This window comes from Giraffa tippelskirchi, chromosome 1 (assembly GCF_054371585.1).
Source record: "Giraffa tippelskirchi isolate mGirTip1 chromosome 1, T2T-mGirTip1v1.2.pri, whole genome shotgun sequence".
Taxonomy (NCBI): domain Eukaryota; kingdom Metazoa; phylum Chordata; class Mammalia; order Artiodactyla; family Giraffidae; genus Giraffa; species Giraffa tippelskirchi.
Genome location: NC_137275.1, coordinates 47,326,731 through 47,345,267, shown reverse-complemented (window position 1 = coordinate 47,345,267; position 18,537 = coordinate 47,326,731). Strand labels below are relative to the sequence as shown.

At 40.2% G+C, this 18,537-nt stretch overlaps 1 protein-coding gene across 5 annotated transcripts in view; it reads left to right on the top strand.

The window, feature by feature from the left end:
• Positions 1-18,537, top strand: part of GABRB1 (gamma-aminobutyric acid type A receptor subunit beta1) — a 438,781-nt gene that overhangs the window by 50,621 nt on the left and 369,623 nt on the right. Inside the window, exon 1 of one of the 5 annotated variants that reach the window (XM_081590759.1) lies at positions 2,392-2,561. The exons of 3 other annotated variants lie outside the window; for them this stretch is intronic. The gene's annotated coding sequence lies outside the window, so the exon portion shown is untranslated. Of the gene's footprint in view, positions 1-2,391; positions 2,562-18,537 lie in introns of those variants that run through there. One more of the 5 variants, XM_081590776.1, reaches the window with a different exon arrangement.

The following is an 18,537-nucleotide window of genomic DNA, read 5'->3' as shown; positions in this document are numbered from 1 at the left end:
CAGAGTAATTCCTCTGGGGAGGTAGTCTTCTTAGAATCTAATCTATAAACCCATGGCTTCTCCCCAAAATGGTCATCAGTCTGTGACTATGTTGCAGATAATTTCTTCTGATTCATTCTGTAATGTGCGCTCAGTAGAATTTGTCACAGGAGACTGGTTTCAGTTTAGCCCCTCTCAACTCTCAAATGGTAATACCCATTCTTATTTTTCTTTCCCATGTTGAATTCTGCATTCTGTAATAGAGACAGATACAATGCTGCCAAGGTAGATCAGAGTCATATATATCTTCTCCTTGGAGACCTTATTGCATTAGCATTATGAGGTCTTTTCATTTCTGCTGCTTTGCCCCTTATTGGGTCTCAAAGTCCGAGCCAGTTCACCCCGATCTGATGTGACACAGCTGATAACATTTGAACTGCATCACATTAAGGGTCACTCATAAGCCATTTATACCAAATTCCACTAAGGATGGAGCAAAACCCAGACAGGGTCATTTTCGCAAAAGGATTTTTCCAGTCCTGAGCTATTCCCATCAGATTTCCAGTGACTCCTTCAGGTCAAGCTTAAAGCAATGTCTTTTTTTGACAAGCCAGAGATTAATTTAGTGCTTGGTGTTTTTGCTGACATGATGGAAACCTGCTTCCACCAGAAAAATACAAAGCCTTTCTTTGGAAATTTGGCCTACCTAGAATGTTCTTTGATGGCATGTATATTTTAAATGTCAATTTATGAAAATAGATGAAACAATTTATTATAAATTAGTTATGTGACATGTGTGCTCAGTCTGACTCTTTGTGATCCCGTGGACTGTAGTCTACCAGGCTCTTCTGTGCATGGGATTTCCCAGGCAAGAATACTGAAGTGGGTTGGCATTTCCTCCTCCAGGGGATCTTCCTGACCCAGGGATCAAATGCATGTCTCCTATGTCTCGCACATTGGCAGGCAGATTCTTTACCAGCAAGTCACCTAGGAAACCCAGATATATGACATAACTTGATTTAAATATTCAAGCATTGTATATCCTAGGAAGAGTATAATATTTTACTTTTCTTCCTCTAGAGCAAGATATTCTCTTTCCATAACATTCAGGAGATTGCCTTTTTATCTTTCTAATTATCATAGAAATTGTGCATAGAAAGAGTACTCTGCTCAAAGTCAGGAGACTTGGTGTTCTCAGAATAAGCAATGAGTCCATGCCATATTTCTTCAACTCGGTATAGGTTTCATGACCTACCGATAGTCTTATCCAGCCCATGTCTTGAAATATCAACAGGAGTACATTGATGACAAAATTTATGAAATCAATACCTTTTGGGTGTATGGAGAACATTTCAAATTTTATATACACAAAATCTTGAGTTTACTCCAAACTTCTTCCTTCCTTATTTCAACTTCTTCAATTTGAAATTGTTTTCAATTTCAAAATATGGAACCACCATTGGCTTTGTGACCTAGGCCAAAAATCTTGGAGTAATCTATGACTCTCTCATACTTCACATCCAACCTCTCAACAACATACCTGTCTGGTATGCTTTCAAATATATCTCAAATTTGACCACTTTCACCACATTCATGACTACCACTCATATCAAAGCCATATCATATCCTTCCTGAATCATTGCAAAGTCGTTTAACTGGTCTCCCAGCTGCCAATCTTGCCACCCTCAAATTCACTCTCTATATAGAATCCAGAGGGCCATTTCCAAAACACCATTCATCATATATCCCTTCTATCTATTTTTTGGGAGTCTTTTTTTATTAAATGAAAGACTTTAAATTCTATACTGCCTTACAGTTTTCAAAAGTTTCACACACATGATTTCTTATAATCCCATAATAACCCGTTTTACATCCACCCTTATACTGCCCCTGCCCTTTCCCTCTCACCACTGGTAATCTCTGGTTTGTTCTCTATATCTGTGTCTGCTTCCTTTTTGTTTTATTGTAAAAAGAAGGAAATGTTGCCTTTTGCCGCAACATGGATGGACTTGGAGGGCATTGTGTTAAGTGAAATAAGTCAGATAGAGAAAGACAAATACTGTAAAATGACATCATTCAATAAGTAAAAGTTACTCTGCTGCTGCTGCTTCTGCTGCTGTTAAGTCGCTTTAGTCGTGTCCACCTCTGTGCGACCCCATAGACGGCAGCCCACCAGGCTCCGCCGTCCCTGGGATTCTCCAGGCAAGAACATTGGAGTGGGTTGCCATTTCCTTCTCCAATGCATGAAAGTGAAAAGTGAACGTGAAGTCGCTTCAGTCGTATCCGACTCTTAGCGACCCCATGGACTGCAGCTTACCAGGCTCCTCCGTCCATGGGATTTTCCAGACAAGAGTACTGGAGTGGGGTGCCATTGCCTTCTCCTAAAAGTTACTCAGTCATGGCCAACTCTTTGTGACCTCATGGACTATAGAGTCCATGGAATTCTCCAGGCCAGAATACTGGAGTGGGGTAGCTGTTACCTTCTCCAGGGGATCTTCCCAACCCAGGGATTGAACCCAGGTCTCCCACATTGCAGGCGGATTCTTTACAGCTGAGTCACCAGGGAAGCCTAGTATTTAAAGGTAAATACTGTAAAATAGTATCACTTATATGTACAATCTAAACAATATCACTTCCCTATTTAAAACCCTCTAATGGCTTACTCTCTTATTTAAACCAAAACCCAGACGTTTTATACTACTTTCTAAGACCCTAAAAGGAATCTCCCTGGAAACCTCTCTCACCTCTCATCTTTCTCCCTCTTACTCACTTTTCTCTAGCCCTGTTGATCTCTATCTGTGTAGGTGTTCAGTGTGCCAAGCACACTCCCCATTCAGGGTCTAACAAGTGCTGTGGGCCTGACACAGACAATTTGGGTGATGCTTTTTACATGCTTTTTGTTTAAGAAAAAACAAAAATTAGACAAAAAAGTGAAATAAAAAATTAATCACTGCAATTTACAAATTTGGATAAGCTGACAAACACCCTATCAGTGTTTTTATTAAGTAACTGGCTGCTATCCCTCAGTACAATGGATGTAGAGGTTAACTTGGATTCCTACAGGGGGAAGTTAAATATAGCTTATGTCAATAACTTAAATCAAAAGTGACTGCAAACCACATGATCCCACTAAAATCAAGCTAAATTAGTCTCCTCAGGATCCCAGCGATGCTACTGGCTACTCTAACACTACCTGACAGGAAGGAGGGGAAGTAGAAGTAGAGGTAGGAATCCAGAGACAGCAAACATAATCCATGTGGTCCACATTCTGTACTGTGCAAATCTCATAAGAAATATACGACCCTGTGAACAGTAGGCTAGGGCCCTTCCCAAAGCTTTGGCAGTAGTATAAAGTATTAGTCGCTCACACACACGCATGCATGCTAATCGCTTCAGTCGTGTCTGACTCTGTGTGACCCTATGGACAGCAGCCCACCAGGCTCTGCCGTCCACAGGATATTCCAGGCAAAAATACTGGAGTGGATTGCCAGTCCCGTCTCCATAATGGTATATTAGTAAGTAAAAGTAAAAAGTCGCTCAGTCGTGCCCGACCGACTCTTTGTGACCCCACGGACTGTAGCCTACCAGGCTCCTCAGTCCATGGAATTTTCCAGGCAAGAGCACTGGAGTGGGTTGCCATTTCCTTCTCCAATTAGTCGCTCAGTCGTGTCCAACTTTTTGCGACTCCCATGGGCTGTAGCCCGCCAGGCTTCTCTGTCCATGGGATTCGCTAGGCAAAAATACTGGAGTGGGTTGCCATTTCCTCCTCCAGGGGACCGTCCCAGCTGTACATAAAGGAGACTTCATTAATGTGCATTAGAGGATACCCCAAGTTAACCTGTCATAGAAAACTGTCTCTTGAGTCTTTAAATTTTGTATCAGTTCTACACCTCTGGTTGGCCTATTGTTTGTTTCTTAATTTAGGTTTTAAGGTGAATGCTGCTGCTGCTGCTGCTAAGTCACTTTAGTCGTGTCTGACTCTGTGTGATCCCATAGACAGCAGCCCACCTGGGGCTATTTGTTTCCATCAACCTGATGGTGAATCTGAAGAAACAGTTGAAATGTCTATTTTCCTTGCTATCCTCAGAAGAGATTTGCTGCAAATCTACTGTATGAGTCTCATTCTTTTCAGTTTACCATACAAATAGCTTATTATTTTTTGCAGCCTATGTCTTATAATAAAGCAGTGCTGAAAAATTAAATAGAAGAAAGTTCAGTTGCCATATAGGCTACAAAAATGATTTGCTGGTGGTGATTTTTAAGTTTGATTCTAAATAGATTTACGAAGAAAGGCACTTGGAAGACGTGGTTCAAATTTTGCTATTTAAAGTATCTTGAAATTATAGGCTCACTCGCCCTAAAATTTCAAAAAGTGTAGAGCTTAGGCTCTTAAGGGCATAGCAGTGATAAAAGCTTTCATAGTCATTTCTAAAAAGCAGCACTTCATAGTTTTCTCTCTCCAATGGTTCTCTAATATACTTGTAGAAGGAAGGCAACAGAAAACTAAGAATAAAATGAGGGGTCTTAAAGCTTCAGCTCATTAGCTTGAAGGTGGGTCTGCATCTGGCCTCTGGCATTTGCTTTTTCCCTTCTTGGAATGGAATGCTTTCATTTAGTTCTCTCTTTAAATTATCCTAGTTAAATGAGGACTTTTCATCTTCTAACTAAAGCAGCAAGCCCTGTCACTGTCTCTTCTTTTCCTCTTCCTTTTCTTCATAGCATTTATGTCTACTAATACTATTATACTATGTACCTACTTGCTTATTCACTTATAGTTTGCTTCCCCTGCTAGAATGGGAGCACCAAGAGTGCAAAGACATGTTTTGGCTCACAGATGTATCCCCAGAGTCTAGAACAGTGTTTGGTATGTAATAGGTGTTCAGTAAATATCTATTGAGTGAAATAATGGATGCATTATCTTTCAAAATGCTTGTGAAGACCAATGGAATTAGGGTATTTGAAAATGGTATGAGAACAGAAAGGTCTCATTGTTATAAAGACATTAGTGATTCAGTTTTGGCATTGCCAGAAGCCTGCTTCCTCCCAGAAAGGATATTTAATTGGGAAATACATAAGAAGGACTTTGGCAGTGCAAGCAAAGATTTGGCTGAGTTTTAATTATGAATTTGTTAAAATTGGCTTGTACTCTGTGAAGTGGTTAGAATGCCGTTCCCATGGTTTTACCTTGCCACTGGGAAAAACTGGTGACATTTTAAATGGCAGTAGATGTTGGAAGGACAAATGGCACATTAAAACCCACACACCAGCGAGCAGTGCTGCCTCCAACCAATAACAGCCCTTAGTAATAACAATGTTTCATCTCTTGCATAATGATGATTATTTTTTCCACTTGCACTCAAATGGACACTGTCTAGTTCATGCAGACATGTGACTTTTTTGTCCCTTTAGCAATAGTTGGAAAACTGCCTCCTTGTTGAAGCTATGCAATTTCTCAGTTCTCCTAGGATAGCTAGGCAGCTCGTCACTCATGATGATAGCTCCATTCACAAACTGACATAATAAAGACATGAAGGAAGATAAAGAAAGTATTGTACAAAGAACTTTAAGCCAAGAGAGAAATAAACCCCTTGGATATTTCAGAATAGATCCCAATGTACAGTGAAAGGCAGTGTCTCAAGTGAGATTCTCCTGTTTTAAACTCTTGTTGATATGAGAAATCCAAATTGTTGGGTTCAGTCAAAGTCTGCCAGTCTTCCAGTTAGCCAAATACTGAACAACTCTTCCAAACCAAATATCTGAGGGTTTTTCTGCTTTGTTATCTCTAGGCTAGAAATGAGGGAGGAAAGGCTGGCCTCGTTAAATTACCTGGAAGAATGAAGCCATTAATGAACCAGGGATCACAGAGTCATTTAGGCTTTTAAAACTAGGTTAACCCAATTGACATTGAAAAAGTCATTTGTTAAGTAACTTTTGTAGAGAAAACCACTAGACCATTCAGGTATGACCTAAATCAAATCCCTTAAAATTATACAGTGGAAGTGACAGATAGATTCAAGGGATTAGATGTGATAGAGTGCCTGAGGAACTGTGCGTGGAGGTTTGTGACATTGTACAGGAGGCAGTAATCAAGACCGTCCCCAAGAAAAAGAAATGCAAAAAGGCAAAATGGTTGTCTGAGGAGGCCTTACAAATAACTGTGGAAAGAAGAGAAGTGAAAGACAAAGGAGAAAAGGAAAGATATGCCCATCTGAATGCAGAGTTCCAAAGAATAGCAAGGAAAGATAAGAAAGCTTTCCTCAGATCAATGCAAAGAAATAGAGGAAAACAATAGAATGGGAAAGACTAGAGATCTCTTCCAGAAAATTAGAGATACCAAGGGAACATTTCATGCAAAGATGGGCTCAATAAAGGACAGAAATGGTAGGGACCTAACAGAAGCAGAAGATATTAAGAGGTGCCAAGAATACACAGAAGAACTATACAAAAAAGATCTTCATGACCCAGATAACCACGATGGTGTGATCACTTACCTAGAGCCAGACATCCTGGAGTGCGAGGTCAAGTGGGCCTTAGGAGGCATCACTACGAACAAAGCTAGTGGAGGTGATGGAATTCCAGTTGAGATATTTCAAATCCTAAAAGATGATGATGTGAAAGTGCTACACTCAACATGCCAGCAAATCTGGAAAACTCAGCAGTGGCCACAGGATTGGAAAAAGTCAGTTTTCATTCTAATCCCAAAGAAAGGCAATGCCAAAGAGTGCTCAAACTACCACACAATTGCACTCATCTCACACACTAGCAAAGTGCTAATGCTCAAAATTCTCCAAGCCAGGCTTCAACAGTACGTGAACTCTAAACTTCCAGATATACAAGCTGGTTTTAGAAAAGGCAGAGGAACCAGAGATCAAAATGCCAACATCCACTGGATCATCAAAAAATCAAGAGAGTTCCAGAAAAACATCTACTTATGTTTTATTGACTAAGCCAAAGCCTTTGACTGTGTGGATCATAAAAAACTGTAGAGAATTCTTAAAGATTTGAGACTAGCAGACCACCTGACCTGGCTCCTGAGAAATCTGTATGCAGGTCAAGAAGCAACAGTTAGAACTGGACATGGAAAACCAGACTGGTTCCAAATCAGGAAAGGAGTATGTCAAGCCTGTATATTGTCACCCTGTTTATTTAACTTATATGCAGAGTATATCATGAGAAATGCTGGGCTGGAAGAAGCACAAGCTGGAATGAAGATTGCTGGGAGAAATAGCAATAACCTCAGATATGCAGATGACACCACCCTTATGGCAGAAAGTGAGGAAGAACTAACGAGCCTCTTGATGAAAGTGAAAGAGGAGAGTTAAAAATTTGGCTCAAACTCAACATTCAGAAAACGAAGATCATAGTATCTGGTCCCATCACTTCATGGCAAATAGATGGGGAAACAATGGAAACAGTGACAGACTTTATTTTCTTGGGCTCCAAAATCACTGCAGATGGTAACTGCAGTCATGAAATTAAAAGACGCTTGCTCCTTGGGAGAAAAGTTATGACCAACCTAGACAGCATATTAAAAAGCAGAGACATTACTTTGCCAACAAGATCCGTCTAGTCAAAGCTATGGTTTTTCCAGTAGTTATGTATGGATGTGAGAGTTGGATTATAAAAAAAGCTGAGTGCCAAAGAATTGATGATTTTGTTCTGTGGTGTTGGAGAAGACTCTCGAGAGACCCTTGGACTGCAAGGAGATCCAACCAGTCCATCATAAAGGAAATCCGTCCTGAGTATATACTGGAAGGACTGATGCTGAAGCTGAAATTCCAATACTTTGGCCATCTGATGCAAAGAACTGACTCATTTGAAAAGACCCTGATGCTGGGAAAGATTGAAGGCAGGAGGAGAAGGGGACAACAGAGGATGAGTCGGTTGGATGGCATCACCGACTGAATGGACATGAGTTTGAGTAGGCTCCAGGAGTTGGTGATGGACAAGGAAGCCTGGCATGCTTCAGTCCATGGGGTTGCAAAGAGTCGGACATGACTGAGCGACTGAACTGAACTGAACATTTAATTATCTTTTCAAAGGGGGATTTTGGTTGGGGAGGGAAACACAACACGTTCCGAATCATTTCTTAGTTGTGTGTCTCTACTCTGTGTTAGGGTAGGAATGTTAAGTGGCTGATATTTGTATCTCAACAGACTGCCTTCTGTTTTGATTCACCCTATTTAATAAATCAGCTCTAAGATTTATGGGTCAGCTGTCAAGGCTCTGAGAGCTGTTGCTTAGGCTCCCATAACAAAGAAACCCTATATTTGGGAAGGTGAAGCAATTAACAACAGAGAGAGATACTGAGCCTGGCTTTCTTAAAAAAAGGAAATCACAAAGATTTCTCCAAGTTTACCTTTTTATCCCTCTGAATTTTTGTTTCAATCTATCTCTTTTCTAAATTTTGTCCTCTTTCCTCTCATCTCTATTTTTGGAGTATGCATAGAATCTCCCTATGTAGGATTAATTTAGATCAGCTTTGAACCAGGAAACCTGGCATGAAATAGAACTCCACTCTTCCCAAACCCATATTTTCCTCTTCTGTTACCCAAGTTAAAAGCATTATCAGTATTCTTAAACCCTACAGAAACTTTGGTCTTGTCATCAAACTCCTTCTCCTTTCAAACTCTGCTTTCTAAAATTTTCTCAGATCTGTCCTATTCCTGTCTCCTAATTGAGGCTTCCATTCCTCCTCTTCAAAAATGAAGTCATTTTCTAATTATTTCCACACATTCTATTCATTCCTCCTATGTACTTTCCAATCCAAATAGTCTTTCAGAGTCACCATTAAAAACGCACACCTGTTGAAAAATCTCTGCAGAGTCACATTACATCACTTATATGCTAAATTCCTTAGCCAATATTCAGTTGTTTCCACAATTTGACCCTCACCTACTTTCTGGGTGTTATTTTTTTCTTCACCCCAGTTCATACCCCCAGGAACCACACTCTCTAGACATGTATGTCAGGATGTTCCTAAAATATTTTTGTGCTTTAAAGATGCTCTTCTGACTAGAAAGTTCATCTTCCCAAGCCTGTCCATCATAATTCTTCATACTGGGACTTCCCTGGCAGTCCGGTGGTTAAGACAGGGAGCACAGGTTAGATCCGTGGTCAGGGAACTAAGATCCCCCATGCCTCATGGCAGGGCTAAAATAAATAAATGAATAAGCCCATAATCCTTTGCATTGTCACCTTTTGAGAATCTTCCATTTCTACTCTAGGGCGGGGGTGGGGAACTTCCCTTCCCCTATTTTCCATGGTAAATTTTATCTCTAATATAGTCCCACATCTCTCTTTCTCTTTACAACAAAAAAATCTTAAATATATTGACTATACCCACTACCTCCAATTTCTCCCCAAATATTTCCTTTTGAAGCTGTTGAAATTACTCTGCTATTCCAAGACAATTCATATCTGGATCAAGAAAAACACCCACCCTGCTGTACCTAAGCATAAGTTCCAGGACATCTTATTCAGCAAGAACATTGCATTTGCCCTTCTTCTTGAAATATTTCGTCCACTTGCCTTCCAGGATACCACTCAACCTAGGTTTCTCCCTACCTTGTCAACTACTTCTTTTCAGTTCCCTTTGGTGTTATTCATTATCTGCCATTTTTCAGATCTTTGCTCTTTTCAGCCTACTTCACCTAGTCTAATAGCTTTAAATATCAACTTCACTCTAAGGACTCTCGAAGTCAGAGATATTAAGCATGAATTCCAGACTTTTGACTCAACTACCATTTGATATCTCCATACAGAAGTCTAATGTGCATCTCAAATTTAACATATTTAAAAACAATCAAGATCCGCAACCCCCATTGTGACCTAGACTTCTACTCCTGCATGAGGGTGAAGCTCCAATACTTTGGCCACTTGATGCAAAGAGCCAACTCTTTGGAAAAGACCCTGATGCTGGGAAAGATTGAAGGCAGGAGGAGAAGGGGATGACAGAGGACGATATTGTTGGATGGCATCACTGACTCAGTGGACATGAGTTTGAGCAAGCTCCGGGATATGGTGAAAGACAGGGAAGACTGGCGTGCTGCAGTCCATGCGATCACAAAGAGTTGGATATGACTGAGTGACTGAACAACAACATTTTTAAATCTCAGAAGCAATGCCATTCTGAGCAATTCAAGCAGTTGCTCAGATCATCCATGGAATGAGATCATCCTTTCTTCCACATCCCGTATCAGATCCACCTGCAAGTCCTAAATGCTCTGCTTTCCTACTGTGTTCGGAATCTGATTAGTTCTTACATCTGCTGTTATTGTGAGTTCCTGGACTATGACAAAAACTTCTGAACTAATTTCACTGCTTCTATACTAAACCTGCTGATAGGTAGGTTGGTAAAGAATAGCTGATAGCTCAGTTGGTAAAGAATCCGCCTTCAATGCAGGAGAGCCCGATTCAATTTCTGGGTCGGGAAGATCTACTGGAGAAGGGATAGGCAACCCACTCCACTATTCTTGGGCTTCTCTTGTGACTCAGCTGGTAAAGAATCCACCTGCAATGCAGGAAACCTGGGTTTGATCCCTAGGTTGGGAAGATCCACCCACTCCAGTACCCTGGCCTAAAGAATTCTATGGACTGTATAGTCTGTGGAGTCGCAAAGAGTTGGACACAACTAAGTGACTTTCACATACTAAACCTCCACAATCCATAGTACTACACAAAGCAACCAGAGCTATCCTCTTAAACTCCAAGTCAGGTGATTCTCCTCTTCTGCTCCCATGTTTCAGTGATTTCCCTTTTCTTTAAAAATAAAATCTCAAACTTTAATGTAGCCAACAAAATCATTCTGGCCTCACCTGATTTCCTAATATCATGTTTTCCCACTCTTCCCTGTACCCCTGTGGCCCCAGTCATACCTGCCTCCCTTCTGTTCCTCAGACATTCCATATACTCCCCTCACCAGGCCTTTGTGCTAGTTTTCTTCTGTCAGAAATATGTGTATCTGGATTCTTGAATGATTTTCTCTCTCTTTTCCTTCAGGTTTCTGTTCAAATATCATTTTCTCAGTGAGGCTTTCCCTAAGTGCCCTGGGTAAAATAGCACATGCTCTCCACTCAGCACCCTTTGAGCCCACCCAGCACTCCTTATCCTCATTATCTTGTTTTTACAGTATCAGTGGAACTTACCATCACCTGAAATGTTACATATTTGCATCGTTTACCTGTTTTCTTTTCCCATCTCTCCTCAGTAGACAATGCTAGCTCCAGGAGGGCAGGGATTTGTGTCTATTTGGTTCTTTGTTGTATCCCCAGTGCCTAGAACAGTGCAAAACATATGGGCGGTACTTACTAGGTATGCACTAAATGAACTCTTTTCCATTTTTAATTTCTTAACTTTCAAGCCAACTAGTAGAAACATAATACATATATAACTGACTTTTCAACAAAGCATAAAATTCCTGTTCTATTTTAATTGGGGATGATGAAGCTAAGGTTAGACTATCTTGACAACCACTATGTGATTTTAAATTGCCTTAAACAGTTCTACAATGTATGCAGGAAGTGAAGTCATAATCTCTCAGTCATGAGTATTTTGTTTTAAAAAAGCAAGTTGAAGTAATACAATACGAAATGTCATCTTGACTGGAGAGAAACAGAACATACTTTCTTGCTTTGAAAAAGATTCTGATTTCTTTTTTAAGTTGCACTCTCTCAAACTTTGACTCTCAAGTATATTTATTCAATCAAAAAGATGGCTATTACATTGTAGTACTTAAGGGTAGTATCTTCCTGTGGGTTTACCATTTTAAGTAACTGATGACATTTACCGTAGAGACTACACATGGACGACAGTTCTGGAAAATAGGTTGTTGAGGGTTTCCTTTGGTACCACAGTCTAAGGAGGAAAGTTAAGAGTTTAATATTTTATAACTCACAGTAGGTTACATGATCAAGCTAAACTTGTTTTAGTAACAATGTGTCAAGCTACCAAAGGTTACTGCTACCAGAGAAAAAGAAAATGTTAGTTTGCTACTATGACTCCCAGCAGAATCTATCCTATATAAGCAACATCATAAAGGAATATGTTATTTTATTCCTATAATATTTAGCTAAGTACAACTTTTGTTCAGTCACTCAGTCATATCCGACTCTTTGTGACCCCATGGACTGCAGCACCCCAGCCTTCCCTATCCTTCACTATCTCCTGGAGTTTGCTCAAACTCATGTCCATTGAGTCAGTTATGCCATCCAACTATCTCATCCTCTGTCACCCCCTTCTCCTCCTACCCTCAATCTTTCCCAGCATCTGGGTATTTCCCAATGAGTCGACTCCTTGCATCAAGTGGCCAAAGTATTGAAGCTTCAGCTTTAGCATCAGTCCTTTCAATGAATATTCAGAGTTGATTTCCTTTAGGATTGACTGGTTTGATCTCCTTGCTGTTCAAGGGACTCTCAAGAGTCTTCTCCAGCACAACACTTTGAAAGCATCAATACAACTTTTATTATGTGATATCATATTTGATAATATTTCTCTAATGTTGGAGAAGACTCTTGAGAGTCCCTTGGACTGCAAGGAGATCCAATCAATCCATGCTAAAGGAGATCAATCCTGGGTATTCATTGGAAGGACTGATGTTGAAGCTGAAACTCCAATACTTTGGCCACCTCATGCGAAGAGTTGACTCATTGGAAAAGACCCTAATGCTGGGTAGGATTGGGGGCAGGAGGAGAAGAGGACGACAGAGGATGAGATGGTTGGATGGCATCACTGACTCGATGGACATGGATTTGGGTAGACTCCGGGAGTTGGTGATGGACAGGGAGGCCTGGCGTGCTGCAATTCATGGGGTCGCAAAGAGTCGGACATGACTGAGCGACTGAATTGAACTGAACTGAACTCTAATGTCTACCTGAAAATAAAAGTTTGCATGATGATCAGGCAATGCCATAAATTTTAATGTACTCATAAATTGGTTTCTAAGAATGGTATTTCTGCAGCACTTGGTTGTATATTGTATCACATAAAAAAAGAAGATGGATTTACTAAGCTGGTTTCTGCTTTCTCTTTGGCAGGTTTCTTGAAAACTGTGTTATTTATGCGTTGTTACCAATTTAATTAAATTAACATTAAGAAATTATACAGCCAATTTGGCAGTACTGAAATTTGATGTAAAAATTTATCTGGCATTGTTAATGTGCTTTTAAAGGCTGAGATGGCATCATTATTGAATATTTACTAAACATTTCTGTGGTTTAGCATACTTACAACATTTTGTCTTTTTAATGTTCAGTTCACTTCAGTTCAGTTGCTCTGTCGTGTTCAACTCTTTGAGACCCCATGAATTGCAGCACGCCAGGCCTCCCTGTCCATCACCAACTCCCAGAGTTTACCCAAATTCATGTCCATCGAGTCGGTGATGCCATCAAGCCATCTCATCCTCTGTCATCCCCTTCTCCTCCTGCCCCCAATCCTTTCCAGCATCAAGGTCATTTCCAATGAGTCAACTCTTTGTATGAGGTGGCCAAAGTATTGGAGTCTCAGCTTCAACATCAGTCCTTCCAATGAACACTCAGGACTGATCTCTTTTAGAATGGACTGGTTGGATCTCCTTGCAGTCCAAGGGACTTTCAAGAGTCTTCTCCAACACCACAGTTCAAAAGCATCAATTCTTCGGCACTCAGCTTTCTTCACCGTCCAACTCTCACATCCATACATGACTACTGGAAAAACCATAGCCTTAATTAGACGGACTTTTGTTGACAAAGTAATGTCTCTGCTTTTTAATATGCTATCTAGGTTGGTCATAACTTTCCTTCCAAGGAGTAAGCGTCTTTTAATTTCATGGCTGCAGTCACCATCTGCAGTGATTTTGGAGCCCAGAAAAATAAAGTCTGACACTGTTTCCACTGTTTCCCCATCTATTTGCCATGAAGTGATGGGACCAGATGTCATGATCTTAGTTATCTGAATGTTGAGCTTTAAGCCAACTTTTTCACTCTACTCTCTGACTTTCATCAAGAGGCTTTTTAGTTCCTCTTCACTTTCTGCCATAAGGGTGGTATCATCTGCATATCTGAGGTTATTGATATTTCTACTGGCAATCTTGATTCCAGCTTGTGCTTCTTCCAGCCCAGCTTTTCTCATGATGTACACTGCATATAAGTTAAATGAGTAGGGTGACAATATACAGCCTTGATGTACTCCTTTTCCTATTTGGAACCAGTCTGTTGTTCTATGACCAGTTCTAACTGTTGCTTTCTGACCTGCATACAGGTTTCTCAAGAGGCAGGTCAGGTGGTCTGGCATTCCCATCTCTTTTAGAATTTTCCGCAGTTTATTGTGATCCACACAGTCAAAGGCTTTGGCATAGTCAATAAAGCAGAAGTAGATGTTTTTTTGGAAGTCTCTTGCTTTTTCGATGATCCAGCGGATGTTGGCAATTTGATCTCTGATTCCTCTGCCTTTTCTAAAACCAGCTTGAACATCTGGAAGTTCATGGTTCACTTATTGCTGAAGCCTGGCTTGGAAAATTTTGAGCATTTGCTTACTAGCGTGTGAGATGAGTGCAATTGTGTGGTAGTTTGAGCACTCTTTGGCATTGCCTTTCTTTGGGATTAGAATGAAAACTGACCTTTTCCAGTCCTGTGGCCACTGCTGAGTTTTCCAAATTTGATGGCATATTGAGTGCAGCACTTTCACAGCATCATCTTTGAGGATTTGAAAAAGCTCAACTGGAATTCCATCACCTCCACTAGCTTTGTTCATAGTGATGCTTTCTAAGGCCCACTTGACTTCACATTCCAGGATGTCTGGCTCTAGGTGAGTGATCACACCATCGTGATTATCTGGGTCGTGAAGATCTTTTTTGTACAGTTCTTCTGTGTATTCTTGCCACCTCTTCTTAATATCTTCTGCTTCTGTTAGGTCCATACCATTTCTGTCCTTTATTGAGCCCATCTTTGCATGAAATGTTCCCTTGGTATCTCTAAGTTTCTTGAAGAGATCTCTAGTTTTTCCCATTCTGTTGTTTTCCTCTATTTCTTTGCATTGATCGCTGAGGAAGGCTTTCTTTTTTTTTTTTTTTTTTTTTTAATAAATTTATTTATTTTAGTTGGGGGCTAATTACTTTACAATATTGTAATAGTTTTTGCCATACATTGACAAGAATCAGCCATGGGTTTACATGTGTTCCCCTTCCCGGACCCCCCACCCACCTCCCTCCCCCTCTCATCCTTCTGGATCATCCCATTGCCCCGGCCCTGAGCCCTTGTCACATGCATCGAACATGGAATGGTGCTCTGTTTCACATATGACAATACACATGTCTCAATGCCATTCTCCCAGAACGTCCCACCCTCACCTTCTCCCTCAGAGTCCATAAAATTGTTCCATGCATCTGTGTCTCTTATTCTGTCTCGCATATAGGGTTACCGTTACCATCTTTCAGATTCCATATATATGCATTAGTATACTGTATTGTTGTTTTTCTTTCTGGCTTACTTCACTCTGTATAATGGGCTCCAGTTTCATCCATCTCAGTAGAACCGGTTCAAATGTATTTTTTTTAATGGCTGAGTAATATTCCATTGTGTATATGTACCACAGCTTCCTTATCCATTCATCTGCTGATGGACATCTAGGTTGCTTCCATGTCCTGGCTATTGTAAACAGTGCTGCGATGAACATTGGGGTACACGCGTCTCTTTCAATTCTGGTTTCCTCGGTGTATATGCCCAGCAGTGGGATTGCTGGGTCATATGGCAGTTCTATTCCCAGTTTTTTAAGGAATCTCCACACTCTTCTCCATAGTGGCTGTACTAGTTTGCATTCCCACCAACAGTGTAAGAGGGTTCCCTTTTCTCCACACCCTCTCCAGCATTTATTGCTTGTAGACTTTTGGATAGCAGCCATTCTGACTGGTGTGAAATGATACCTCATTGTGGTTTTGATTTGCATTTCTCTAATAATGAGTGATGTTGAGCATCTTTTCATGTGTTTGTTAGCCATCTGTATGTCTTCTTTGGAGAAATGTCTGTTTAGTTCTTTGGCCCATTTTTTGATTGGGTCGTTTATTTTTCGGGAATTCAGCTGCAGAAGTTGCTTGTATATTTTTGAGATTAATTGTTTGTCTGTTGCTTCATTTGCTATTATTTTCTCCCATTCTGAAGGCTGTCTTTTCACCTTGTTTATAGTTTCCTTTGTTGTGCAAAAGCTTTTAATTTTAATTAGGTCCCATTTGTTTATTTTTGCTTTTATTTCCAATATTCTGGGAGGTGGGTCATGGAGGATCCTGCTGTGATTTATGAGAGGAAGGCTTTCTTATCTCTCCTTGCTATTCTTTGGAACTCTGAATTCAAATGGGAATATCTTTCCTTTTCTCCTTTGCTTTTTACTTCTCTTCTTTTCACAGCTATTTTTAAGGCCTCCTCAGACAGCCATTTTGCCTTTTTGCATTTCTTTTCCATGGGGATGGTCTTGATCCCTGTCTCCTGTACAACGTCACGAACCTCTGTCCATAGTTCATCAGGCACTCTGTCTATCAGATCTAGTCCCTTAAATCTATTTCTCACTTCCACTGTATAATCATAAGGGATTTGATTTAGGTCATACCTGAATGGTCTAGTGGTTTTCCCTACTTTCTTCAATTTAAGTCTGAATTTGGCAATGAGGAGTTCATGATCTGAGTCACAGTCAGCTCCCAGTCTTGTTTTTGCTGACTGTATAGAGCTTCTCCATCTGTTGGTAAAACTCTATTAGCCTTTGCCCTGCTTCATTCTGTACTCCAAGGCCAAATTTGCCACTTACTCCTGGTGTTTCTTGAGTTCCTACTTTTGCATTCCAGTCCCCTATAATGAAAAGGACATCTTTTTGGAGTGTTAGTTCTAGAAGGTCTTGTAGGTCTTCATAGAACCATTCAACTTCAGCTTCTTCAGCGTTACTGGTTGAGGCATAGGCTTGGATTACCGTGATATTGAATGGTTTGCCTTGGAAACGAAATGAGATCATTCTGTCATTCTTGAGCTTGCATCCAAGTACTGCATTTTGGACTCTTTTGTTGACCATGATGGCTGCTCCATTTCTTCTAAGGGATTCCTGCCCATAGTAGTAGATATAATGGTCATCTGAGTTAAATTCACCCATTCCAGTCCATCTTAGCTTGCTGATTCCTAGAATGTCGACGTTCACTCTTGCCATCTCCTGTTTGACCAGTTCCAATTTGCCTTGATTCATGGACCTAACATTCCAGGTTCCTATGCATTATTGCTCTTTACAGCATTGGACCTTGCTTCTATCACCAGTCACATCCACAACTGAGTATTGTTTTTGCTTTGGCTCCATCCCTTCATTCTTTCTGGAGTTATTTCTCCACTGATCTCCAGTAGCATATTGGGCATCTACCGACCTGAGGAGTTCCTCTTTCAGTATCCTATCATTTTGCCTATTCATACTGTTCATGGGGTTCTCAAGGCAAGAATACTGAAGTGCTTTTGCCATTCCCTTCTCCAGTGGACCACATTCTGTCAGACCTGTCCATCATGACCCATCCATCTTGGGTGGCCCCACATGGCATGGCTTAGTTTCATTGAGATAGACAAAGCTGTGGTCCATGTGATCAGATTGGCTAGTTTTCTGTGATTATGGTTTCAGTGTGTCTGCCCTCTGATGCCCTCTTGCAACACCTATCGTCTTACTTTGACTTCTCTTACCTTGGATGTAAGAGACTTAACACATGCATTAAAACACAGATATATACCGTTAATCTCAAGTGTCCAGAATTGAATTAAATGCATGCACTTGATGGCAACAGCTGTTTTAACCACCTAGACTGCTTCTTTTATCCTTGTTTGCTTTGAAAATAGGTATCTCTGACTCTTTTATTTGGGGATTATTATTAATTTTAGGCTATCATTGGATTATTTCTAAATTACATAGACTATGTGTAAGATAAAACTTTCTTCAGATATAATCTTATAAACAACATGTTCTTGTCAAAGATTTTTTAATGGTATTTTAACAACAGTCTTTTCTGCAAAAATCAGACAATGAATACATTGCATAGAAATGCATCTTTATAAGCAATATACTAATAGTGTATTTTTTAAAACAATAGTGTATTTTTTAAAATACTGGTATAAAAAAACCAAATTAAAGAACATATACAGTATGCTCAAATGTATCTTTGAAGCTTGTGTCTAAAAGTGGCACAAATTAAAGAGCTTAAAGTATTTCATAGCTCCTGGAAAATAGATCCTCCATGTAGCATGCAAGGCTAATGTTGGATTTCCTCACATTAAGTTTTATAAAATACTTCCTGAAAGATATCAAATAAGAAGTCAGGGACTTCCAGGGCAGAGAAGTTGGAGGCAAAGCATTTTCTATAAATTAGGGCTACTAATACTTCATTTCTCATAGAATTCTTGTGAAGATTAAGCCATATCATGGCTGTAAAATGCTTAGTATGGCTCTTGGTACATAAAAAGGGCTCAATAAATGTTATTGATTGTTATTATTGGGCTTCTTAGGTGGCTTAGTGGTAAAGAATCCGCCTGCCAATTCAGGAGATGCGAGTTTGATCCTTGGGTCAGGAAGATCCTC